This window comes from Spermophilus citellus, assembly GCF_964194105.1.
Source record: "Spermophilus citellus genome assembly, chromosome: 4".
NCBI lineage: Eukaryota > Metazoa > Chordata > Mammalia > Rodentia > Sciuridae > Spermophilus > Spermophilus citellus.
Window position 1 is genome coordinate 151,462,849 of NC_138185.1, and position 26,572 is coordinate 151,489,420.

General features: G+C 36.5%; 1 long non-coding RNA gene across 1 annotated transcript; it reads left to right on the top strand.

Moving 5' to 3' along the window:
• Window positions 1–4,512: 4,512 nt before the first annotated feature.
• On the top strand, window positions 4,513–26,181 carry LOC308648348. The gene is made up of 2 exons (XR_014021798.1): window positions 4,513–5,168; window positions 26,098–26,181. It is a non-coding gene; the product is annotated as an uncharacterized lncRNA (long non-coding RNA).
• The last annotated feature ends 391 nt before the right edge of the window (window positions 26,182–26,572 follow it).

Below are 26,572 nucleotides of genomic sequence, written 5' to 3' on the forward strand. Positions count from 1 at the left end.
ATTCTTCTGCTTCAGCCTCCTAAGTCACTGGGATAACCAGTGTGTGTCATCATACCCCAGCTACATGTCAACCATTTTGTAATGTCAGGTACTTTTGGTGAATCTTTGGGCCTTAGCCTGTTGCTACATTCTTTTTGCTGGAAAATGAGTTCCCTTGTCAGAAGCTGTGTTAAGCTTTTCAAGAAATAATCAATGGTTGTGACATATGACTGAGAGGTTCTACCAAATAGACTCAGAGATGCTGCATTGGCATTAGCAGCTGGAATGTCATTAGGAAGTGTTTCAGAATCCATCTGTGGGTGCAGAAGCTGACTGCCATAGTAAAGGAATTGATGGATACTAAGAATACAAATACTTGTATTTCTCAAGTCACTGGATAAAGAAGTACCTCTTTTCCAACCACCCAACCAACCAGGGGATAATATAGATGGAGTGGTCTGGAAAGTACTTTTAAAATTATTTCCATCTAAGTGGAAAGAGCCCTGACTGCACTAATGGCTGACAGAGAGGGAAAGGTTGACAATTTAGACAGAAAGGGCATTGCTGATGGAGTGAGGTCCCTGAGGAGGCCCAGAGGGCTGACATCCAGAACTCTTGTGTCATGAGACTTGGCATCCACAGGAATTATTCTAGAGCCTTCACAAAATAATGATTTGTAATGGAGCTTGGAATCTGTTTACTTTTTCTCATACATATAAAATTTCCCAAACAAGTACCAAATGGTAGCTTTGAAAAATTGTTGATCTAGATCAAAAGAAATTGGTAATTTGGAGACATATGATCAGAAGTAAATGGAGCAAAGCTTATGAGGGTCAATTACAGGGATGCTGTATTACAGGGGGGAAAAATACCAGGCAGGGACTGGCTAAGATCTAAGAGTTACCACAGAGAAGTTGGATACGAGTCAGCAAATAGAAGTGTGGTTTAAAAAGTCAGCACCATTCTGGAGAACCGAAAATTTTAAATGAACATTTTACATTTCAATACCTAACATGATGTTGTATGCATTGAGAATGTTTGCTGATTAGATTTAATTTGATTCATTGCTACAGATTTGTCTTACAAGGCCACAATCTTATAAGCTTCTTTTGGCAGCAGTGTGGTGGTTTATGCAGAAATATTGACATTCTCTTGCTTGATTCCTCAGGCCATGGCTCAGTCCTTCAGGGTGAAGGTTATTTGTGCAGTGGTGATAGGAGAGAGGTATTTCCCCTTATGAAACTCGATCCACTTGTAATTGAATAAAATTTTGTATTCAGGCCTTATTGAAGAGCTAACACTAATCAACTGAGACTAATCTCATCTACCAAACAAAAACTTGTCATGTGAGGAGTAAAGAACCACTAAATAATCTTCCACAACCATGGAGTTATTTAGCAATCTTGCTAGTAAAAGTGTAGCAGCTACTATTAAAGAGAGCCAGGAAAAACATTTAATAGATGAATTCAAGATGAGCAGAGAACTGGAAAAATAAGATCTGTGAGTTACTGAATTTGAGAATGGAGAAGACCCCAAGGCAGATGTTAATAAGCTCTTCAAGTATTTACAAAGAAATGCAACCACTCTAAAAAAGATTGAAAAGGACACTGTTGTCCTTAAACTTTTTTTTTGTTTTCTCCAATAGCCATTTCTTTCTTTTTAATTTTTTCTCAATATTTTATTGTGAAAAATATCAAACATTCAGAAATATTGAAAAACAGTACAATGTGTACCTGTACATCTTCACTTTAGACTCAACAGGTTTTGACATTTTTCCATATTATCTTTTATCTATCTATCTATCTATCTTTTATCTATCCATCTATCTATTGATTGATGGGTTGATCATCTCTTTATCTGCTTACCTATCTTTGCTGAATCATTAAAAAGTAAGTTATAGGGGGCCTGGGGTTGTGGCTCAGTGGTAGAGTGCTCGCCTAGCATGCACAAGGCACTGGGTTCGATCCTCAGCCACATAAATGTAAAATAAAGATGTTGTATCCACCTAAAACTTAAGAATAAATATTTAAAAAAGTAAGTTATAGATTTCATGTTTTTTATTCCTAAATACTTCAATGATGGGGTGTTTCTAAAAAATTAAGGTATTCTACACATTGTTGGGATGGTCAACAGCATAGAAACTCCTTTTGACTTAAATGATATTTCTTGCAGTTATTTAAAGAAGTGGAAGAAATGAAAGCTGTTCCATTTTTCTTTTACTGCATGACAAACCATTAAAAAACAATAACCCACAAAAGGTATTTCATTTTTATGGGGTCAGAATTCTGTGAGGTCAGATTCAGGCTTGTTTGGTGATTATTCTTCCTCATGTGTTAGTGATTGGGTATACCAAGTGTGGTATTTAGTTTGTAATGTAGTTCAAGAAAGCTTCATTTGTGTGTGTGTGTGTGTGTGTGTGTGTGTGTGTGAGAGATGGCAATCACAGAGTCCTACCAGATTTAAAGAAGAGGGGATGTCAATTCCCAGCTCTTTATCCTCAAAGTGGCAAATAATTTGTAGCCATCTTTAATCTGTCATGAAAGCACAGGATATCGCATACGTGAAAAGACTATATGCCAAAGGAGCACAATGCAGACCACTATTTATGTGCCAGATACTTTGTTAGAATAGCTGGTTACTTTTTGTCTACAGCTGGATAAGTTTCCAAGAATCTCCTCACTCCCATTATTTGGCTGAAGGTGGACCTGGAATCTTCACTTTTAGTTCTGTGACTTGCTTCCTATAAAAATTCATCTCTGTCATCCCTGATCTGGTGGTGTCAGGAGATGTAGTGTATTACTCACACGTTATTTAAATCTCCACATAACTCTGTTTCTGGGAAGTCCATCCTAGACCAGACAGGAATAGACAGCTTTCTCTTCATTTGCTGGAGAGATTTATACTATGTGTCTTTAAATCTTTTCCAAAACTCAGCACAAAGGGAATTGTTATATGTGGAAAGTCAGAAGATAGTCTCCAGTGAATTGCACTTTTGTAAAATAAGATTTGGGGTGGGGAGGGAAGGAGAGGCACAGAAGTACTCTTTAGGTCACAACATTATACCTTATAGTATATTAAAGTTCAATTTCTTAGTTGTTAAAAGAGATAGCTCAAAGGCTGGGTGCCCCAATCCTTTTTAGCAAGATAGTTACGGGTTTCAGTGACATTGGAGGGTAGTAAGTAGCAGCCGAAGTTAATTATATCTTAGGTTAATTGTATGTGTTAATTACAGTTAATTATATTACACTATATTACACTTCAAAACTTTAGTGTTGGTCTTGATTCCTAATAGGGCTTGCCATGCATAACATTTCTAATAAATCTTTTTGTTTTGATGTGAATAATTAGAAAGCTTATAAAGAATGAAGCATCCAACCACTTCCCTTTTAAAGTCAAAGTTCAATTACTCACAAAAGCTGAAGCACTGGATGCATTTATATTCCTTTGTTTCAAACTATGCAACACAGAAATAAATGGTCCTTAGCTAAAAGCAGCAGTACATTAGGCAAACCATGTTTCTTTATAAGTGTACCTAAATATTACTGTTTCTAAAATGATATTGTGGTTTTACTAAAGCCAGGAAAATGATAGAAATTTTTATTTTAACCTAAAACTGGCTTTAGTACTAACCTGAGGAAATCACATTAGCTAATTTGCTTATAAACTAATCAATAGCCCTTAAACTCCATTATAGAAATGATACATTTCCCCTTTGTATTAAGACACCAATGGCTTCCCTTTCCAACAAAGTTGGATCTTCTGTCTTGAGGGCACTGGAGCCACTGAGAGGCTGGGTAATTCTAAGAAAGGGAAAAAAGAAGATGCTCCTGGAGTTCAAATGCGACAGAATGTGTCTTTGTAGAACAGAGTGAGGGAAGACTGGTGGAATCTCAACTCTGCAAGGTGCCATATAATGTTCAGTTTTCACTGAACTTTGGAGGTGCTCTAGAAAGGTTACAAAAAAATAATTAGAGGGGGCCTGGAGATATAGCTCAGTTGGTAGAGTGCTTGCTTCCCATGCCCAAGACCCTGGGTTCACTCCCCAGCACCCCTCCCCCAAATATATATAATATAAATTTATATGTATAAGTGGTCACAAAGGCATAGTATACTTTCAATTAGCACAGATTAAGGCAATTCTGTTGGTATATAAACTGTTCCGCAGTTCCATCCTTCAAGATTGCTCCTATTCCTACCTTGTCAGGATGCAGGGGGGAAGTGTTGATGGTGAGTCCTAATTTCATGAATCTGTATCCACATTCCAGAACCGTTTGAATCATTTTGGACTTTCCTTTGAATCATTTAAGGAGAGTTCGGAGTGCTTTTTACATGTCTGGGCAGAAATAAATAATGTTTATCAACACATTTCATTTGCCCGTGTACCAGGAATTTCGCTGCCATCCTCTTAGCAAAAAGCAAACATAAGCAGGGATTCTGTCCAATCCCTCCTTTCTGCTGAAATTTCTCGTTATTTACCCCGGCTTAATAAATGGCCACCAGCTGGCCAGACACAACAGCTTCATAATATTTGCACACAATTTATTTGGGTCGGTTTTTATTCCTCTCTCTGCTTGGAGCTAGAGTTGCCCGAAGGAAGGAAAATTCAGTAAAAGAACTCTGGAGGAAGGAACGGAGGATTTCGTTTTCCTGTGACTTCTAGGGAGAAATCCAGGACGGGCAGAGAGAAGTTTAGTAGCATTAATTTAAGGCTTAAATAAAAATAAAAATCACCCGGTATGAGGGCCAGGTGGTGCTTTGGAGCGAGGGCCGAATAAGAGGAAACCAGCCTTGGGATAAAGGGGACGGAGACAGAGAGAAAGCAGCGCTACTGAATGAAGGTCATTCCGCTGAGCGTCCAGACCCTAGTTTGCCACCCGCCAAAGGTGGGGGATCCCGTCTCGGCAGGAAAACCCGGTAGTCGCAAGTCAGCCGGCAGCCGGTCCGACGCGCGCGGGCTGGCGCGCGGAGCCGAGGCGGGCGGAAGCCTGTCCCTTTAAGGGGCCGGTCTCCGGGCACCGCCGCCCCGACGCCGGGACGTGCCGGGGCCGCCCCGCCCCGAAGCCGCCCGTTTCCTGCGGGGCGGCGCGACGGCACCTGAGTGACTGCGGCGGCGGCGCCTTGGAGCGGGCGGCCCGGGCTGTGGTGCCGGCGCCGCCGCGTCTTCCCGGTTTCCTTCCCCAGCGCGCAGGGTGAGGGCGAGCAGGCCGCGCTGGGCCCGGCGCCGGCCGCGGGAGCTGCGTGGGGAGGGCGGCGCCGGCCGCGGGGTCCCGGGGAGGGCGGGGGGCGCGGCCGCGGCCGCGGGACTCGGACTCGGCGGGCCGGCTAGGCCTCGGGTCCTGGTTACCGCCGCGGGGCTTCTGCCCGGGCCGGACCCCCAAGGCGGGCGGGGATTGGGGGGCCGCTCTGCCTCGCCGGGCCGCCCAGGCCCGACCCAGGCTCTGCGGGCGCCTGCCTGTGCGGCCGGTGACTCCCCTGGGGACGTCTCCCGAGGGCGAGGTCGGCCCGAGAGGGCCTTGGGGTGACCGAGGCGCCTATTTATAGCCGGGCCTAAGGGCCCCCGGGAGGGAAGGCGGATTACTGCTCCTCAGCCGGTGGACCGAGGGAGTGCGTCTCCGGCGGCTCCCTGGGCCGGAGCTGGGCCATGCTTGAGCCATGCTTACGCCATGCTGGAATTTCGGCCCTCGCCGCTCCCTCCGGCACTTGGGGCACCCGCTTTCGGGTGCTCGCCCCTTCCCTGGAGCCACTCCCACTGTCCTGTGCTTGTCCCGAGGTAGTGGTGGGAGGCGAACCGGGACGGGAAAGCAGCACGTGGGGAGAGTTTGGGAAAAGAGGACCGCTCCCGAGACGGGCGAAGTTATCCTTTCCTCTCCCCGAGGGGTGTGTCTTCCTCAGTGATTCGCCCCCACTCCCCGCCACTTCGGTTTCCAACAATGAGGTTTTTGGCGTGGAGGACTTCGAAAGAAAACCAAACTGGCAGTGTAGAGCAGTCGTTTGTCAGTCCAGCACCTGGTGGGGGGTGTGCAACCCCGCCTGCGGGTGAAGGAGCATGAGTGCAGCAGAGAAGGTGGGCCCCCAAGGCGTCCTGACCTTGTCTAGGTGCAACCTTGATTAGGTTAGTAGGGGGCTGTTTAAAGTTAGCTGTTCCGTCTGGGAGGAAACCAAATTCTTAACTCTGCTGGGCTTGTACCAGAAACAGATTCCGAAGCAGCTATTTGAATAAGAACTGCTTAAAAAGCTACAGTTAAAGTTAACTGTTAAAAGTTGGGTTGTTTTTTTTTTTTTTTTTTTTTTTTTTTTTTTTTTTTTTTTTTTTTTTTTTTTGAGATGCTTGACAAATTCAGACACTCATAGTAAGCTAAATAAAGATAAACACCTTGGGGGTCAACTAAACACTTGGAATTGTGTAGCTGTTCACTTAAAAGTTTGAATTTTGGATGAATTAGGTTGCACTTTTCCACCCCACCTAGCCTAGTGGGCAAGTGACAACAGTGTCTTCAGTTTGGTTAAAAGCAGTTGTTGATGAGACTTCAGATAATTTTCCCAAGAACAGCGCTGGAGTACTCTTTAGTTGATCTGTATTTTTGGATGCTTTGCAGTATAGACTTTCATATTTGATATGAAAAATGCAAGGTTTTTTTTTTCCCCCTCTCTTTCTTTCAAGGATCTGACACCATATTGCTGGCCCTTCCAACATTGAGTTAAAAATCTCTCTGCTAATTTTATAGCCCTCATCACACCTTAAGTGTCTTTGACAGATGGGTTTCTAGAAAGAATAAGGTGTTCCTAATTTACTGAGGCACACTGAAACTTGAAATATAATAAGATCTATTGAAAAATTTTCTTCAGTGTATTAAACACTTCACGATTATAAAGGATATCCAGTATTTAACTATTTCTTGGTGATTCAGGGTTATTTATGAAAAGCTATTAGTTTTTAATTTTGTTTCCATCCAGATATTTCTTTGGCCTTGATATCAGAAGTTTCTTCTGCTGAATAGAGTGCTTTCCCTAAAAAAATCTCTCACCCCGAAATATTTGCTAATTTATAGGATTTAATCTGCTTTTGGTAGGGAGAGGTTTTAAGAATTGTATGTTAAATGTCAGTTTTAGGGCTTTTCTAAAGGGCCTAAGAAATGAAGGCTTTTTTCTGAGGCTTAACTTCTGAAGGACCCATGTCAAGACTGTGACTGCTGGTAAGTTCTTAACTTCAGTCTTACTTGAAATATTTGGAATATTTGTGCGTGCGCGCACGCACGCACGCATGCATGCATGCATGCTTGTTCATGCTGTTGGGCTTTGAACGAAGGCTCTCCCTGGGAAGTGCTCTCTCTCTCTGAGCTACACACCTAGCTCTGGATGTATATTTATGTGCTCACCATAAATTTTTATAGCAAAGGAAGTTTTTTTTTTTTTTTTTTTTTTTTTAACCTTTATTTTATGTGTGTGCTGAGAATTGAACCCACTGCATCACACATGCTAGGCAAGTGCTCTAGCCACAACCCCAGCCTGCAAAGGAAGTTTTAATCCAAAAGATTTCCAATACTTTGTAAAAATCTTAAGTTGTTAATAAACTTAATGGCTCCAAGAAGGTTTTTATCTTTCTTAGGATTCTGACTTACAGAGAACTGTGCTTTATGAGAACATTTGAATATTTGAGGATGACATCTTATCAGCTGCTTGTTCTGTCTACTGTTTATAAATTTAGTTACTTTGAAAGTAAATACAAAGTATACTTAAAGGCTAGAAGCAAATAATTTTCTCTACAACTGACATTGATCATTATGAACAAATAGTTGCATTTCATTGCTTCCCCTTTCAGTTCTCTGAACATGATTTAGGATGTTCTGATCTGAAAAATGTAATTTATATATAAATCACTGGCAAAATGTTTATTCAAATAAAAATATAACCCCCCCCCATGTGAATGAAAATTGAACACTAAGGGGAAAATCCTTAGATGCCATGAAATTTAGAGTTAAGTTTGATTAACTTAACTCTGTTTCTGAGATCTAGAAAACAGACAATTTATAACTATGTCAGGTGGTTGAATTGATGCTTAAATGTATTTTTGGTCTTTTTTTTTTAAATTAATTTTTTAGTTGTAACACAATACTTTTCATTTGTTTATATGTGGTGCTGAGAATTGAACCCAGGGCCTCGCATGTGCTAGGCCAGTGCTCTACCCCTGAACCACAAGCGTAGCCCCTATTTTTGGTCTTTGAGGGAGGTGTTTAGACTGTTCTTTTTACTTCTATAAAATGGTGTAGGCTTTTATTTGTTTTATTTGTAAATAGGTAAGATAATTTTAATACTAAGAATAGTTTTAATAGAGACTAATGGGAAATTTAATATTCCCAGGAACTATATAAGAAATGCTCAACTCCCTTTTAAAAAGTTTATGTTTTGGAATTTACATAGCCTCTTAACTACTACAGGCTAATTAAGAACTTTTTAACAGTAACTTAAATCTGGTTTCAGCAAAGTGATTTGTATCCTAAATGTAACAAAAAAATTGTTTATAGTCTTCCTCTTCTGGGAAAATCTTCTTTTTGGGTTTTCTCCTTACTAATTGCTCATTTTATCTTTATAGATAAATTTCTTTTTTTAAAAAAATTTTTAGTTGTAGTCAGACACAATATCTTTATTTTTTATTTATTTTTATGTGGTACTGAGGATCGAACCCAGGGCCCTGCATGTACTAGGCAAGCACTCTACTGCTGAGACACAACCCCAGCCCCAGTCTTTATAGATAAATTTCTACTTTTAAAGTTGACATGTTCTTGGGGCCAGGGTTGTAGACTCAGTGGTAAAGCACTTGCCTAGCATGTGTGAGGTACTGGGTTTGATCCCTGGCACCACATAAAAATAAACAAATAAAAGTATTGTGTCCATCTACAACTAAAAAAAAATTTAAAAAAAGTTGACATGTTCTGTCTTTTGTTTATTTTTCTTTTTATATTCCTCCAATGATCTCATATAGTGTCATGGCTTTCCATACTTACATGCTGATGGCTCCTCCTGTATTTGTTATCTCCAGCCTAACTTCCTTCCTGAGCTATAGGCAACCTGTTAGGCCTATCTACTTGTATGTACACTCAGCATAAACTTCCATAAACTTTTGGTGCAGTAACTTATCCCATGGCAGCTTCATTCAGTGTTCAGCCAAAAAAAAAAAAAAAAAAATTGGGGTTATCTCTGACTTATCTTTTTCAGATTTGGTATTGTGCTCTTTCTTATCTTGACAATATATTTAGAATCCAGTCACTTTTTACCACCCTGCTCACCAATCATAAGAATGGTTCAGGCCATTATTGTATCTTGCCTAGATTTCTGCAGTTAGCCCCCTAACTGGTTGCTCTGCTTCTATACAAGTTTTCTATAGTTTTTTCAACATAGCAACTAGACCATATCACTTCATAGAACTCTGCAATGACTTCTCATATGTAGAATAAAAGTCCATAAGACTTTATAGAACCTGGGTACTTACATTCCCTTCATCTCCCTTGCTTCTCAAGTTAGCTGCCATTCTTCCCCTTGCTTGTTTCCCTCCAGCCCTCCTATCTGTCCTAGGGTCTTTAGAAATTGTCCCTCCCTGGAACATTTTTCCTGTAAGGTATTTGCACAGCTTATTCCCTTATCTACTTTGAGTCTTTACTCTTTGTCAATTTTTCAAAAAGGCTGCCATTTTCTTTAAAATGGCACCCCCTTCTGATTCCTGTACCCTGATCAATTTTCTCCATAGCACTTGTCATCTATCATACTATGCAGTTTTCTTATTGTTTATTGTCTTTTTTCCCTGTCTCCAAAAACATAATATTATCTCTATGAAGGCAGAGCTTTTTTGTTTTTTGTTTTGAACTAATTGAAATTAAGAGTTTGGCACACAGTAGTTGGTCAGTAAGAACTTGGCAGATTAATGCATTAAGTCTTTATCCTTCAGTTCCTTCCTTTGATGGATACCACATTCTTGGACGCATGTAGTTTTCTGTTTGCTCCTTTTCTCTTCTAGGAACCATTGGAGAGCAGAAGAAAGTAACAGGGAGCTTTTGGAACTCCTTAGAGAAGGGAGTGATGTTAATGAGCTAGAGAATCCCTTACCTGCCCCCACATGATAAAGACTGTTGGTTAGATAACTTAAAAAGTTGGCCAAAGCAAGGACTCATAATATGTGCACCTTAAATGTTTGTACATAAAACATTTGTCTGTCTTTTTATTGGGATCATTCTTTTGCTGAGAAAAGGTCTTCTGTTTTTCCTTCCATAATTTGTACCCTAAATCAATATCCATTACCTATAGTATTTGGTTCTTTAAAATGGAGTGAAAATGTAGGCACTAAGAAATTCCAAAAGTACTTCTAGATTTTTTCAATTCTTCATCAAGGGCTTCTGAAGGATTTATCTTAGGTTTTGTAAACTAACACTTTTTGTTTTTCAGAGGTGTCATAGAATTTTTGAGCCTACCATTAGTAGAGGAGAATGTCATTTACCCACATTTCTTTGATTCTGAGTAAATTTGCAATTAGTTATCAGAGTTAATTATAATTAGTTTTATGAATTGTAAGTACACTATTAAGAGATGTGACATTATGCTATCCTCACTGGAAAATGTGGACAATTGTTATTTATTATTACACCTGCATTTTACACATTTGAATTTTCGAAGAAAACAGTTTGTAATAAGCTGAGTTAGTAGTTAGGAGATGTATTTAGATCTTATTAATTCTTAAGATTTTATGCAAGTTCTTTATTGCTGAGTTCTTTAATTATATAATTGTATATTGGAGAGAATATGAGTTCTAGGGAGTCTGAAGACTTAAATTTGGCTTTGGAAGTTAGTACCACTTATTGCATGTGTGATTTTATCTTAACCTGCCTGAGGCTCATTAAGGAAGTATGTTCTTATCTTGGTAGTTGCTACATAAGTGATAGCTAACTTTAGAGTGCTTATTTGCTGTCAGGCTCTGTAAATACTTTATGAACAGTATCACATTTAATCCTTTTAACAATCTTGTGAGGTAGATATTGTTTGGAAACTAGGGTGAGAGGTTAAATAGTTTGCCCAGAGACAGCAGAGGAGAGGAAGAACCTGCATTTTAACTGAGTTATGCTGATTTTAGAGTCCATTCTTATCATTGAGCTGTTTTGTAAAAATGCTTCAGGTGGAAACCATTTTTAAAGTATGATTTGTCTGGTGTTAGGTGTTAGCAAAATAAAGATAACAAAGATTTTTTTTCCTCGTAAGAGAATATTAACTTTTGAAATTAATGACTTAAATTTGAAGGTTAGAAAGTTTTTCAAGTGGAGAAAATAATAAAAAATAATAAAAGCTACTTAAAATGAAATGCTTCATGTTTTTGTTATATGGAAAGCAATGGGTAGTTTGCAAGAATTTTTTTGTGTCAGTTCCTATGTATGTACATTATGGGTTGCTTATGGTTTTATGGACATTGTTCAGTGGTTATCTCAGAAAGGCCAATGCTGATCACCCTACCTAAAACACATATCCTCTATTCTTTGTCTCAGCTTTATTTTTCTTCATTGCACCTTTAGTCAGTTCCTGATACTACAATATATGTTTGTTTATATGCTTAATGGTTGTCTCACCTATAAGAATGAGGTAAGAACTTTGTCTTGTTCATTACTGTGGACTGTATTTTTCTGGCACTTAGGTAATGATCACTTTGAATGAATGGATGGCCTGATTTTTGAAAATAATTGGGGAACTCACTGATAATTGTCATTTGTGCCATCCCTCCATTAGCGTGGGTAATTGAATCGTATTTGAAATGCCATATGAAGTGAAACCTTATGGGATAGAGTTTCAGATTTACTTTTGGAAGAGTGGAATGGAAAGCAATTCAAAGCCCAATTTCAGCAAAATACTTCTGTATTTCAGTTAATTTTATTGATCAGTAATTTAATTATTCTGAGTGGAATCTGTGTATAAATAAGGGATTTCATGTGTTTAGATCCAGTTAATCTTTGAAATAAATTTGGACAAAGTTAAGGTTTTTACATGGAAAGTGCCATAATGTCCCAAATGCTATGTTGATGAGCATTTAAAACTTTTCTTGGGCTGGGGATGTGGCTCAAGCGGTAGCGCACTCGCCTGGCATGCATGCTGCCAGGGTTCGAGCCTTAGCACCACATACAAACAAAGATGTTGTGTCCGCCAAAAACTAAAAAATAAATAAATAAATAAATAATAAAAAATTCTCTCTCTCTCTCTCTTAAAAAAAACTTAATCTTTAATATCCAAATTCAGGATGAATTTATTTATCTATACACCTCTATTTACCTAGGTTATTGGAAAGTCACATTTATTTGAAATATGTTCTATAATTATTTTACATAGTTTTCATATCTGGATGTCTAAGGTTGGGTGAATGTCATGATTTCTATGAAGTGAAAATTTTAAGCTTGTCATTATTTCTGGATACAGTTTCAGATAATGTGCTTTATAATAATCTTTGTGGTTGGTACTCTCCCTGATGACTGGGGAATCATTTCTTAAACTACTTCATTTGTGTTAAATGTTTACAGTAATTTTAAGTTTTAATTTGGATCCGTTGTAAAGGTGGCTTAGTTCTTTTGCTTGTTTTGTTTTTGGTCCCCAAAATTGGATTTCGTTTTAATTTGAAGGAAGTATTTCTGAATGTGAAGTTTTGGGTACATTTAAGATTAACCTTAGAATTACCTATAAGATATAACCCATGCATTTACCTTGTCTGGAGATAGGGGGAGAAAATAAATCATTCGTATTTTACTTAGTTGTAAAATGAGCAAAACTGAATTTTTGTTACGATTTAATAAAAATTTTTGTTCAGATTTAAGTCTGAACAAAATCTAATCTTCTAGCATTATTTACTTTGTATAAATAGGTATACATTTCATATCCTTTTATTGTTATTTAACCTTCATTTAGGCAAAAAGTCCCAGTAGCATTTAATACTTATAATATTATGTCTTTTGTGTAAAGAGAAGCTTTATTTATTTATTTATTTATTTATTGTTGCTGTGTCCATCTAATTTCCTACGGTCGCTTTGTATTAAGTCAAGAAAACCCTAAGCATTTTCTGTGAGATTTTTAAAAATAGAATTCTTATTTTTATTTGCTTTTCTTTTTTTGGGGGAAAACTTTGTTCCAAAGTATAACTTTTCTAAAGTTATTCAGCACTGTTATCATAATTGTGTAGATTAAATGAGTAGGGAGGGTTATACCATATTTACCTGTCTGCTTTAATTTGCATTTATCTCTTTCTACTTGAAATTAAATATTAAATAATTAGAAGTACAAGAGTACAGAATGTTTGTATAGTTTAAAGATTAAAAGTAAAATTCTCATGTACTGAACGCCTGTCTGTATGTGTTTCTCTCAGCTTTTTAAGTTTTTTCTTTTACATATAAAATATTTGTGAATTATGTATAAGATACAAAGATACAATGAATAGTCTGTACCTAATATCCAGTTCAAGAATATTTTCCTTTTATTCCTTTGTATACTCTTTGTTGTCGTGCCCCACCCCCTCTCCAAGTAATCAATGTTTTTCTTACCTTTGCTTTTCATGTTGCCACATCTACTTATATATCTAACCTATTTTTGTTTTGTATCTTTTTGAACTCTGGAAATGTGACCCTTTTGTATGAGTTTATTTGTAGACTTTATAGATGACTTTATGGATATGATTTTGACCATGTTGTGTATACCTCTAATTCATTTACGTTCACTTCTCATGGGATTTCATGGTGTAAATATTTTACAATTTATCTGTTTCCTGTTGATGGGTTTGGGTTTCCAGGTGTTCCCTCCCTTTTCTTTTTTTTTTTTTTTTGTTGTTGTTATATGCAATGCCGCTTGCATAGGTACATTAGTGCACTTAATTGTCTCCAGGATAGTGCTTTTTCAAACTTTTTTTTTTTAACCATTCACAATAAGAATTCATTTGACATTATGAGTCAGTACATTTTTAGGTACACACATGCAACAAAATTTACTTAAAAATCAACCTTTTAGTATTGAGGTTCTTACTATTGTTTTGTTAAAAACAAAAATGCTAGTTAAGACTCACTATGTTGATTTTTGCTATCCACTAATGAATTGAGATTTACAGTTTGAATAAATGATTTTAGTGCTTATATCTAGTTAGGAACGAAATTGCTGGATTGTGGGGATAGTACATTTTCAGCTCTACTAGGTAATGCCAAATTGTTTTTCAGTGTTGTTTTCCAGTGTAAATGTACCATTTATTCCCCTTGCCAGTAAGTATGTATTATAATAGTCTCCACGTTTATGCCTATACTTGACACCGGTAAAAACTCAAGTGGGAGAATCTGTTCTGTATGCATTGATACTAGTAGATTTTTGAATTTCTAGTATCTAAAAAAACCTTTATCTTTTCAAGATAATAAGATCTTTATCTGTGCAGGACATTTTTGTTTCTTGTTCTCAGAAATGGCTGTTCATTTTTCTCTTGGGTGGTTTGTTTTCTTTTTGGCTGGTAGGAGTTCCTTATATGTTCTGAATACTAATTCTTTGTCAATTATGTATCACAAATGTCTTCTCCCACTTTGTGGTTGGTCTTATTTTTATGTTGTCTCTATTAATAATAACTTAAAGAGTTTTTAATTTATTAGTATTTTCCTTTTGTGATTTATACTTTGTGTTCCATTTTAAGACATCTTTTTCTACCTCAAGTTTAGAAAGATAGCCTTGGGTTTTTGTCCTAAATTATTTTTTATATTGTCTGAGAATTATTCCCTGAAGTTCTTTTTAAATTTCTTCTCTCTCAAGCTGTTTACTTTTCTCCACGTTTTTTATTGCTTAATATTTCAGGTTTTTTTAAAGGCTAAAATATATTTGTTTACTAGATGCCTTGAAGTAATTCTTAATTGTTTGCTCGAACAATATAGGGTCATTTTGAGGATTGCATCTACACTTTGCTTCTAGAGCTATAAGAAAATAACTATGTCGGAATGTTTTAAAAAGTATGCTATTTGCATGTACCAATTGTTACAATGAATTCCAACATTATTTATAATTAAAATGTACCAACAAAATAAAAGTATGGATAGTTCAGTAAACTCTCTATTACCTCTTGTTTGGTGGTACTGGGAATTGAACCCATGGCTCCATGTTGCCAGGCAAGCTGTGTACCTCTGAAGTTATATCCCCAACCCTGTTCAGTAAACTTTAGTAGTCTCCAACTCAATCCCTATGACATTGAGATTTGTAAACATTTCAAAATGATGCTAATATTTTCATGTGTTTTCCTTAAGTTGTTGTGGACATTTGATAAAGTGCTTAGTATTTGTCATTTTCACCACAGTGCTATTGAAGTGTGAATAAATTTTTATATATACAGTTGCAACTGCAGAGCATATTTATAGTCTGAGGAACCAATGTTTTCTTCAATTTTGGAAAATTCTCAACTCTTTAAATACATAATTGCTTTTGTTATTTTCATAATTGCTTTTGTTATTTTCATTTTCTTACCTTTCAATAGACCTATGTTGGAGTTTCTTGGTTTATCGTTGGTGTCTCTTAAATGCTTTATTTTTTTCTTTTTATTTCCTGTGCCTTGTACTCGGTGAATTCAGTAGAATTAGCAATTTACTGAACCTTTCCTCTACCCAGTCCAGTCTAGACTTTATTCCATCTATTTGAGTCTCTATGCCAGTATGCACAATTTTCATTTCTTAGATTTTGGATTGCTTTTTCAAATCTACCTGTTTCAATTTTGTTTTGTAAACTTTTTCTTTAAAAACCTCTCTTGTTGATGAAGTCAGGGCACGACAGGGCTGACCCCTTCACCTTTGAAGGTCCCGAAATAGTGGACTGCGATGAGTGTACCATTGTCTGGAAGAAAGGAAGAAACGTCATGGTCAAGACCATCAAGAAGAAGCTAGAAGCACAAGGGGCCAGGGCACTGTTAGGACCATCACTCAGCAAGTCCCCAATGAGTCATTTTTCACCTTTAGTCCTCTGAAAGCCTCGGGGAATGGAGACTCACTGGATGAAAATTCTGAGTTCACGTGAGCCTCTAATTTTGAGATTGGACACTTCTGTCAGTGGATAGTGCCTGGGCTGTGCTCTGTTTCAATGGAGAGACCATGGAGGATGATGACAATTTTGAAGAAGGCTAAGAAGGAGAGAAGGAAGATGAGGATGATGCCAAAATTAACCCCAAGAAAGAGCCCAGCCAGCAGCAGAGTACAAGTCACACTGAGAAGCTATGGCCTGGTTGGCACCAGTGGACAGCTGCCAGGATGTGCCTGGTTCTGCTGCAGCACATGGACAGTGCTCATAACATCTAATGCACTTTCAAATGCATGACTTTGAAATTTCCTTAGGTTCTGTTCTGGTACCTGCAGCTTTGCGCTTTTCCAGGCCTGCCTTGGGGGCCATAGAACATGTGGATGGAGTAGGGCGGAGGGCCTATGTGCCTCCCACGGCCCTGCTTTGATTTGAGGAACTCACACTTTTGATGATACTGAGCCTGCTGAGAGCTGCTATAGCTCTGGCATCCTGGCAATCTCAGTTTTTAGAGTTTTTTTTTTTTTTTTTTTTTTTTTGCGTTGTAGTTTTCAAGGGAATGGGTGGGTTGTGGCATACACCTTTGAGGCAGGAGCTTAGTATCCCATCCTCATATTTATTCATTGATGCTTGGAGGACTTTGAACTCACGCTGCCACTCATGTTTCCTGTTAGTGAGACCTGGTTAATGGCTGGTCACCAGAGTGTGTTCCAGTGGGAGCACTGCTTCCTGTGGTGCTGCTGAGGGCAGGAGCTGGTTCTGTGACACACACAACTGGTTCTGCTGTTGGTGTCGGTGGTAGCCAAAGGGCCAGGGTTCCTCATCCTCTAGTGAGGACTAGGCAACAGTGGAAGTTATATCTTGCTTTCTCAGCAACCCCATCTTTGGACCCTACCACTTATTTTGTCTTAAAAGCTCTGGGTGAGGTTGACCAATTGGCAGCTAGTTTGATGTTTCTGAGTATGTGGTGGTGCTGGTCTCTGGCAGCTGGGGATAACTGTGTCCATACCAGATGTGTAGAGTGTGTGCAGCCTTACCTGCTAACATATTTGTGCCTGAATACAGTGTTTTCAACTTGTACAGAATAGTTGGAATATTCTATTACAGTTGTAAAATACGGAAAAAAAAAACTTTGTTAGACTATTTCATGAAATCAATACCATATAGTATGAATTGATGGTTTTATTGATGATTTGTTTTTTCTTGTTAAAATTCTTAGTGTTTTGGATTAAAAAAAAAAAGAAAGTCTTGTTATTGGTGGTTGTTGTACCAGCTCATTATTTTGACAACTAAAGAGAAATAAGCATTTAACCTATTTTTCCTGTATTTGGATAACTGAATTGGTCATGCAAAAAGTTTCTATAGATGTATTCAAGCTAATAAAGGAGTGATCTACTTAGAATATCCCCATTTTGTATCTTCTAATGAATAAGATCTAGACAAAGATCACTGATAGTTATTAATATACAAAGAGATGTCCAAATATTAGGTTCTTTCCAAAGAAAATCTGTCACACTGCATGTTGGTTTTGTACTCAGAACCCTGAAATTTGATCTAGCCTTTAAACTCAAGTACCAGTTGACAAGAAATAGAAAAGACAAAAAATTTTGTTAAACACTGTGGGGATATCATCAACCAAATTCAGATTTAGAAAATTGATAGCTACCTGTTGTCCCCATTCCCATTCAAAAAATTGAACAACAAAGAAATGCAGGGTTGGTAGATGAAAGGAGACAGGAAGTATATCAGTCACAGAAAAACAAAAAAATGTTTACAAAGCAGATGGGGAAGATGTGAGCTCTGGTTTGATAGTTGACTTCAAATAATAATTGTTTTTTATAATACTGGAGATTGGACCTAGGGCCTCAAACCTGCTAGGCAAATGCACTGAGCTACATTCCCAACCCTTTTAAAAATTTTGAGACGTGTTTTCACTGATTTGCTGAGGCTGGTCTTGAACTTGGGATCCTCTTGCTTCAGTGTCTCAAATGTTGATTTTTAAAATTTTTAAATTTTGATACTGGGTATTTAACCCAGTGGCACTTTACCACTAATCTACATCCTCAGCCCTTTTTATTTTAGAATTTTGAGATGGGGTTTACTTGGTTCCTTAGGACCTTGATAAGTTGCTGAGACTGGCCTCAAACTTGCACTCCTCTTACCTCAGCCTCTGAGTTGTTGGGATTATAGGAGAGCACCATAGTGCCAGGCCCCAAATGTTGATTTTTTAAAATTTATTATGAGACTGGGTGTTTTTTCTTTTCCACTTCTGGCTCAGAACTTATGTAAAACTGTAGCTCCATATACTGGGTTTGCAAGTTGATTTTCATACTTTTTTTCTACTCCTTTCTTCTTCCCACCTTAAAAAAAAAAAAAAAAAAAAGCTCTTTTTACAAACTGCAAAACCAATCCCTGCCTCCTGCCCCTTGGTGTCAAACATTGAACCTGGTTCTATTCTGTTGCTGTTACTTTAGGAGGTAAATTTCTGACTTGCCTACTTCAGAGCCAGTGTCCAGCCCTCCTCTCCATTCATTTTTATCTCTGTTCCATTTTAAATATGGTTGATAGTTTTGATTTTAATTACGTTTCTGACCTAGTGAGGTGATTATCTTAGTTTTGAGTTTCTGTCTTTTAAATATCTCTTTTTATATTTCATGCCATTACTTAGTGTTTGGAATGGAAGTATCCTTATTAAAAGGTCTTCCCATCTTCTTCATTTTTACCTACTTAAATTATTATTTTAGTCAGCCTTTCCTCACTGTGACCAAAATACTTGACAAGGACAATTTAGAGGAAAAAAAGTTTATTTTGGCTCATGGTTTTAGAGGTTCAGTCATTCCATGGTCAACTGACTTCATAGCTCAGGACCCAAGGCAGGACATCATGGTAGAAGGGTATGGGTGGAGGAAAGCAGCTTAGGACATGACAACCATGAAGCAGAGAATGAACTCCAGTCCGCAGGGACAAGATATAAACCCCAAAGACATATCCCCAGTGACCTACTTCCTCCCTACAGTTATCACTCAGTTAATCCATATCAGTGGATTAATCCACTTGATTAGGTCATACCTTTCATTGTATAATCATTTTACCTCTGAAAATTCTTGCATTGTGGGGGACAACTCATATCTAACACTTGTATTTTGAAGCCCAGCTTTATGTATTCTGGGTAATCACTGTATCCTGAATAGTTTAGTTTTGCTTAAAAATGTCATTTTTCAATCTTGTTGGATTCTATTCAACTCTATAGAACCAATTTGATTTGAGTATCACAATAATTTATAATTATAACAGTTCATATTGTTTAGCCTTGGTGTGATTATTGTTCCTGCTAGTTGATCTACTCATTCTGTTTTTTCAGTTTGTTTTGTAGTTTTGATAGTCCAAGTCAAGCTAAATAGAGTTTATTCTTTTATGAGGTAGGGTTGGTATCTCTTGTTATCTGAACTATTATTGCTAGGTATCTCAAACTTGAGAATCACATGTCTAATGACTTGAATTCAGTTTTGGAAACCTGGCTATTAAGTGAAAAACCATTAAGTGAAAGTATTTACATTAATTTCAGTGGGAAATTATGTGTGTAACATTTCTACTAGTTTTCTTATGTAGGTAAATATTAATCCAACTGTGAAGATGAGTTAGTAATTATAAACAGTTTCGAAGAAAGTATACCTTTTACATAAAATGTACTTTGATATAATGAAATCTTTTCATTTCATTGCATTTGCCAAAGTAGAAAGAGAAAACTGGATAGTGAGTGGTGGTGGTTAGTCGGGTGTCATTTTTCAAAAGTCTGTTCTTTCTCTACAACTTCCTTCAACAGTTTCAACCATTTTGGATCTCACAGTTATCTTACTTTTAATTTGCACTTAAAAGGTAAGTTGTGGTGCAGAAAAACATTATAAAGGCTAAACACAAATCCTTTAAACAGTGTGAAAATAGAGCACATGTACAGAAGACAGACGACTTTGTAGTCTCTTATGTATATAAAGCAGAATGTCTGGGTTCTTCCAAATATGACATACAGCACATATTATGTATGATATACTCTGACTGGAAACTGTTATGTTGAATGAAATGTTAGGTGTGTCTGCCTGAAATAATAATGTCTAAATTTCACTCTTTATAGAATATTGTGTGTATAGATATCATTAATAAAAAGTTCATTGCTTGAAAACCAGCTAATTGAACAATTATGTGAACTGAACTGAAGAAGCTGTTGAAATTTCTGGTATTCCAAGTAGGTAACTGAAAGAGTAGCCAAGGATAGCAAAGAGTGAAATGATCTTGTTTTATGAAACATGAATTGATTTGCCTTTTGTTCTCATCCTTGTGTTCATCACATCATTTATAAACCAGCAGGCTTATGTTTATCCAAGCAGTTGATTAAGATATTAGTAAGGTCAGGCTAAGAACAGAGTACTTTGATATATGATTAAGTTACCTTACAAACCATTAATTAGCAACTTTGGGGTATGATTGTTTTTAACTTTTAAAGTATTTCTCCTTTTATGCTATTATTCAGTTATATTCAGCACTTAACTATTTTGTCCTTAATGGTATCATATTAAGTATTCTGCCAAAATCAGACATTATATAATATGCATTGGGTTTTCTTGATATAGTAACCTTTTTATTAAAAATAAGACATTGAAATGATTTCTCTTTGTAGTGGCTGGTTTATAACAGGTGACTTTCATACACCTACATTTTTTTAGTTAATGGCATTGTCTAGATTTAGCCCCCTCCCCCTTAACTATTTTGGAAAAAAGCAGAAGCATTTCATGGAATTTGACATGTAGGATTGTGGCAACTATGCACTGTGTTGAAGACAAGTTCTATCTTTGCAGAGTAGTAGAGCTGTTGTGTAACATGGTTTCTAAGGAAAATATCCAGCAGGAAAGCCACCGAATAGGGGCCTTTACTTGTGGCTGTATTTTAGGTTTCTCATAGTGATCACCATTCAGGCTCTTAACTCATTTCTGTTGTCTGGAAGAAGGAGTCTTTGCAGTCACAGTTTTGAAGGTATACAGTGTTTAAATTATGTTAACTTAGACCAACTTGAAGATTATGGAAATTTAGTTAGTGAAATCATAAAGACTATGTTTTCTTGGAGTTCATTCCCTAAGGTGGTTCTTAATAAGATCATTTTTTGTCAATATTTTTTGCTTAGGTTTCTTATTATTAGGAGTGTTGTCAAAAGAATGGAATTCAACAGGCAGAGTGATGGATACCTGTAATCCCAGATACTTGAGAGGACCATCAGTTTGAGGACAGCCTGGGCAATTTAGGGAGACACTGTCTTAAAATAAGATTAAAAAGGGCTAGGGATATAGCTCATTATTAGAACCTTTGCCTAGAAAGGTCTAGGCCCTGGGTTCAGACCCTACTATCACAAAACAAACAGCAGAGAGCCACTTTTTAAAATGTTTTTTATTAACACATTATAGTTATACATAACTGTATACATAACTGTAGGTTTCATTTTGACATGTTCATATGTGTATATAATATTATTTGCACCATTCCTATCCCCAGTGTTTTTTTCCCCTTTCCCTCCCTTTTGACCTGCATTCTGATCCCCTTTCTCTAACCTATTAGTCTTCTTTCTGTTAATTTGTTGCTTTTTTAATAGGTGCATTATAGATATACGTAAAAGTGGAATTCGTTATGATAGATTCATATATACACATAGCATAGTTTGGTTAATTTAAATCTGTAGTGTTTCTGCATATGAGAGAAAACATGACTCTTTGAGTCTAGCATGATGTTCTCCAGTTTCATTCATTTACTGTCAAATGCTTTGATGTCATTCTTCTTTATGGCTGGGTAAAACCCCATTGTGTTATATGTCTCATTTTCTTTATTTTTTTTGTCTGTTTCTGGAGCACCTGGGCTGGTTCCTTAACTTGGGTATTTTGAATTGCACTGCTATAAACATTGGTGTGCATGTATCACCATACTATGCTGATTTTAGTACTTTTGAATAAATACCAAGTGGGATATCTAGGTTGTATGATTGTTTCATTTTCATTGTTGAGGAATTTCCATATTGCTTCACACGTGGTTATACCTATTTGCAGTCCCACTAACCTTTTCCCTCATATCCTTGCCAGCATTTTTTAAAATTTGTATTATTTTTTTGTTTGTGATATTGGGGATGGAACCCAGGAGTGTTCTACCCTGGGCTACATGCCCAGCTCTTTTAAGAAACTTAATTAAAAAAAAAAAAAAAAGGTTGACAACAGGGTCTTGCTTAATTGCTGAGATGAGCCTTGAACTTGTGATTGTTCTGCATCTTGAGTTGTTAGGATTGCAAACATGCATCAGATGCCTAACTTTATATTTGTATTCTTGATGATTGCCATTCTAACTGGTGTGAGATGAAATTTAAGATTGCCTTTCCCTGATTGCTAAGGATGTTGAGCATTTTTTTTCATATATCTGTTGGCCATTTTGTTTCTACTTTAAAAAAAAGTCTGTTTAATTCATTTGCCCATTTAGTGATTAGGTTATTTATGTTTTTGGTGTTAATTTTTTGCAATCTTTTTTTTTTTTTTTTTGTGGTGCTGGTGATTGAAGCCAGGGCCTTGTGCATGTGAGGCAAGCACTCTACCCACTGAGCTATATCCCCAGCTCAAGTTTTTTGCATTCTTTTTATATTTTGGATATTAATCCTTTGTTGGAAGAGTAGCTGGCAAAGATTTTCTCCCATTCTGGTGGGGGCTGTCTCTTCTTACTTTTAATCATTTCCCTTGCTCTGCAGAAGCTTTTAAATTTGAAACCATGTCATTTATTGATTGGGAGTCTGATAAGAAAGTTGGTGCCTGTACCCATATGTTGTAGTGTTGATCCTGTATTTTCTTCTAAAAGTTGCAGTTGTTTCTGGTCTTTTATCTACTTTGACTTGATTTCTGTTCAGGGTGAGCAATAGGGATTTAGTTTTATTCTTCTATATATGGATAACCAGTTTTCCCATCACCATTTGTTGAAGGTTATCTCCAATGTATATTTTTTACACCTTTGCCAAGAATCAGATAACTGTATCTAAGTGGTTCTTCTCTGTTTTATGTTCTGTTCCATAGGTCTACATGTCTTTCCTTTTTTTTTTTTTTTTTGGAAATATTGTTTTTAGTTGTCAGTAGACTTTTATTTAGTTACATGTGGTACTGAGAATTGAACCCACTGCCACACACATGCTAGGCAAGCGCTGTACCACTGAGCCACAACTCCAGCCCCTTTGTGTCTGTTTTTATGCCAATACTATGCTGTTTTTATTATTATAGTTCTGTAGTATAATTCCAGATTAGGTATTGATGCTTCTGGCATTGTTCTTATTGCTTAGTATTGCTTTAGCTGTCCTTCAGTATGAGTTTTAGAAATTTTTTTCTAACTATGAAGAATGTCAGTAGTATTTTGATGGGATTTGCATTGAATCTGTTGATTAAGTTTGGTAATATGGTCATTTTGATAATATTAAAATTCTACTTATCCAAGGACATGGAACATCTTTCCATCTTCTGATGTCATCTTTGATTTCTTTTTTTTCTGTAGTTTTCATTACAATATTCCTTGTTCACATTTATTCCCAAGTATTTTATTTTTTTGAGGTTATTATGAATGGGATTGTTTTCCTTATTTCTTTCTCAGCAGAAAGATTCATAAAGAAAGGTGTTGACTTTTGTTTGTTGATTTTTTATCCTGCTAATTTGTTCAATTTGGTTATCAGCTCTAGAAGTCTTCTGGTGGAGATTTTTGGGTCTTATAGAATGTTGTCATTGGCAACAGGGATCATTTGACTAATTATTTTTATTGTTATCCTTTAATTTCCTTGTCTTGCTTAATTGTTCTGGCTAGAGTTTCAAGAACTATACTGAATAGGAGTGGTGAGAGAGGACATGCTTGTCTTGTTCCTGATTTTAGAGGAAATTATTGTTTTTCTTTGTTCAGTATGTTGTTGATTTTGGGTTTGTCATATGTAGCCTTTATGATATTGAGGGAAGTTCCTTTATCTATAGTTTCTAAAGTGGTTTAAATGTGAATGGGTGCTGAATTTTGTTGAAGACTTTTTTCTTTTTCTTTTTCTTTTTTTTTTTTTTTTTTTTTTTGATACCAGGAATTGAACTCAGGGGCACTTGACCCTTGAACCCCATCCCCAACCCTATTTTGTATTTTATTTAGAGATAGGGTCTCACTGAGTTCCTTAGTGCTTCACTGTTACTGTGGCTGGCCTGATCCTCCTGCCTCAGCCTCCAGAGCCACTGAGATTACAGGTGTGTGCCACCATGCCTGGCGAAGGCTTTTTCTTTTTTTAAAAATATTTTGTTTTTTAGTTGTAGTTGGACATAATACCTTTATTTTTATGTGGTGCTGAGGCTAGAAGCCAGCACCCCACAGGTGCAAGGCGAGCGCTGTACTGCTGAGCCACAACTTCAGTCCCCCCACCCTAGGCTTTTTCTTTTCTTTTTAAATTTACTTTTGCATTACAATTCTTAATACACCATAATACCATAATTTATCATATCTCTGATTATATAAGGTATGTTGACACCAAATTCACAGGCTTTTTCTTTATCTATTGAAACAATCATGTGGTTTTTGTCCTTAATTACATTTATGTGGTGAATTACATTTATTGATTTGTATAAGTTAGACCAGTCCTGCATCTCTGGGATGAAAACAACTTGATCATGATGTACCGTCTTCTTAATGTGTTTTTGAATATGGATTGCCAATATTTTATTAAGGGTTTTTTAATAAACTTTTTTGACATTATAAATTTCAGTGTGTCAAAATGTAAATTACACTTATTTCCAATTCATAGTAATTATATACTTCTGATTTTTTTCTGTTCTTTTGTGGCTTTAAAGACCATATCATACTAAAACATCTTGATTTTGTGGTTCATAGTACTAGTGAATACAAATAGGATTGGTGTACACTGTATTTATGAAATTGCATTATGAAAGAAGGTGAAGACTTACAAGGACTGCCTATGTAAAATTATTTAATTCAGAAAAGTAAAACTCTTTTTTCTTCCCAAGATTATAATGGATGCAACAAACTTGACAGTGTGATGCATCTGGCACTGTGTGGGGCTCCTAGAAGATAGATGGGAAAGAACATAGATAAATAGTCACTTTAAACTTTGAGTAATATAGACTGAACCTTTTATAATAAGTGAGAAAAAGTTTTTTAGCGAATGTTTTCTTAATCCATTGTTGTAGAGGTACATTTTCATGAAATGATGACCACATGCTTATGAATGCAAACACAATGGCTCTTAATTTCAGTAAATCAGAATGGAAAAATTTCTTAATTTTTAGATTCTTTTTCTTTAACTTCACTGTATGGATTAATAGTCAAATAAGAGTTCATAAGTAATTTTTTGACCTATTTTAGTTGTTTAAATTATGTGTACTTAGAGCATGTTCAAGATTTTGTTTTTATTCACATTTTTGCTGTTTATATAGACTGTGTATCTCTTTTCTTTTAAATAGCAATGATAGGAATTTGTTTGTGGAATGATATTAAAATTAAAACCAGTGTAGACTGAGAAAGTGTAGAAATTGAAATGTTGACTACAGAATAGATTACAAGGTTTTAGAAAATATAATTAGGTTTTCAAGTATTATTTAATTGCTCTACTTGACTATAAAATGCTGTGACTTTGTACTTGGAAGCTTGTGATTGAGGAGCCAGAGTGTAGACGGGCTAGCAGTCTTTATCCTGGCTTCCTATAAAGTGTATTAGGAACTAAAACAAAACAAAAACAAAAGGTCAGCAGTAATTCCTAATGTGAAAGAGTATGGGAGTATTCTCACTTATATTTTGGTTGGAAGAGGTGTACTGCTTACTTAAAAATACTACTTTTTTTAGTTTAGTATATTTCATATAAAAATATTGTTTACTGACATTAACTGTCAGTTTTGTTACACATAGTGACACTTCTGATAATTAAAATTTCAATATTGAGCTTGGATCTAGAGTCCTATGTTATTGGTTATTGTTTCTTCAGAGATTTTATTCCATTATCCTCTGGCTTCTATTGCTGGCTAATGTGAGTCTAATTTTATTCCTTTATAGGTAATTTTTCCTGTGTTGCTTATAAGACTTGCTTTACACCTTTTGAATTATACAGTGTTACTACAGGTATGTAAAAACACTTTATTTATTCTGCCCAGATTTTGTTGTCCTTCTTGAATTGGAGATCCATAATGGCTAAGAATTTCAACAATTTTTGAAAATTCTTAGCCATTTTCTCATCAGATATTCCCCTCCTTCTTTTCTCTCCTTGAATTCCCATTTGATTTATTGGACCTTCTTATTATATGCTTCTATTAAGGTTTCTTTCATATTTTCCCTATGTGTCCTTTTATGATGCATTGTCAGTTTTTGTCTGATCTGTCTTCCCATTTGATTATTCTTTAACTTTGCATAATTATCAGTTCTTTAGTTATAATTTATGGGTGCTTGTGTGTGTTGTGCATATGTGTTTATGTATACACCCGTTTTGTTTTTTTTTCCCTTTTGGCAAAACTGGGGATTGAATTCAGGGCCT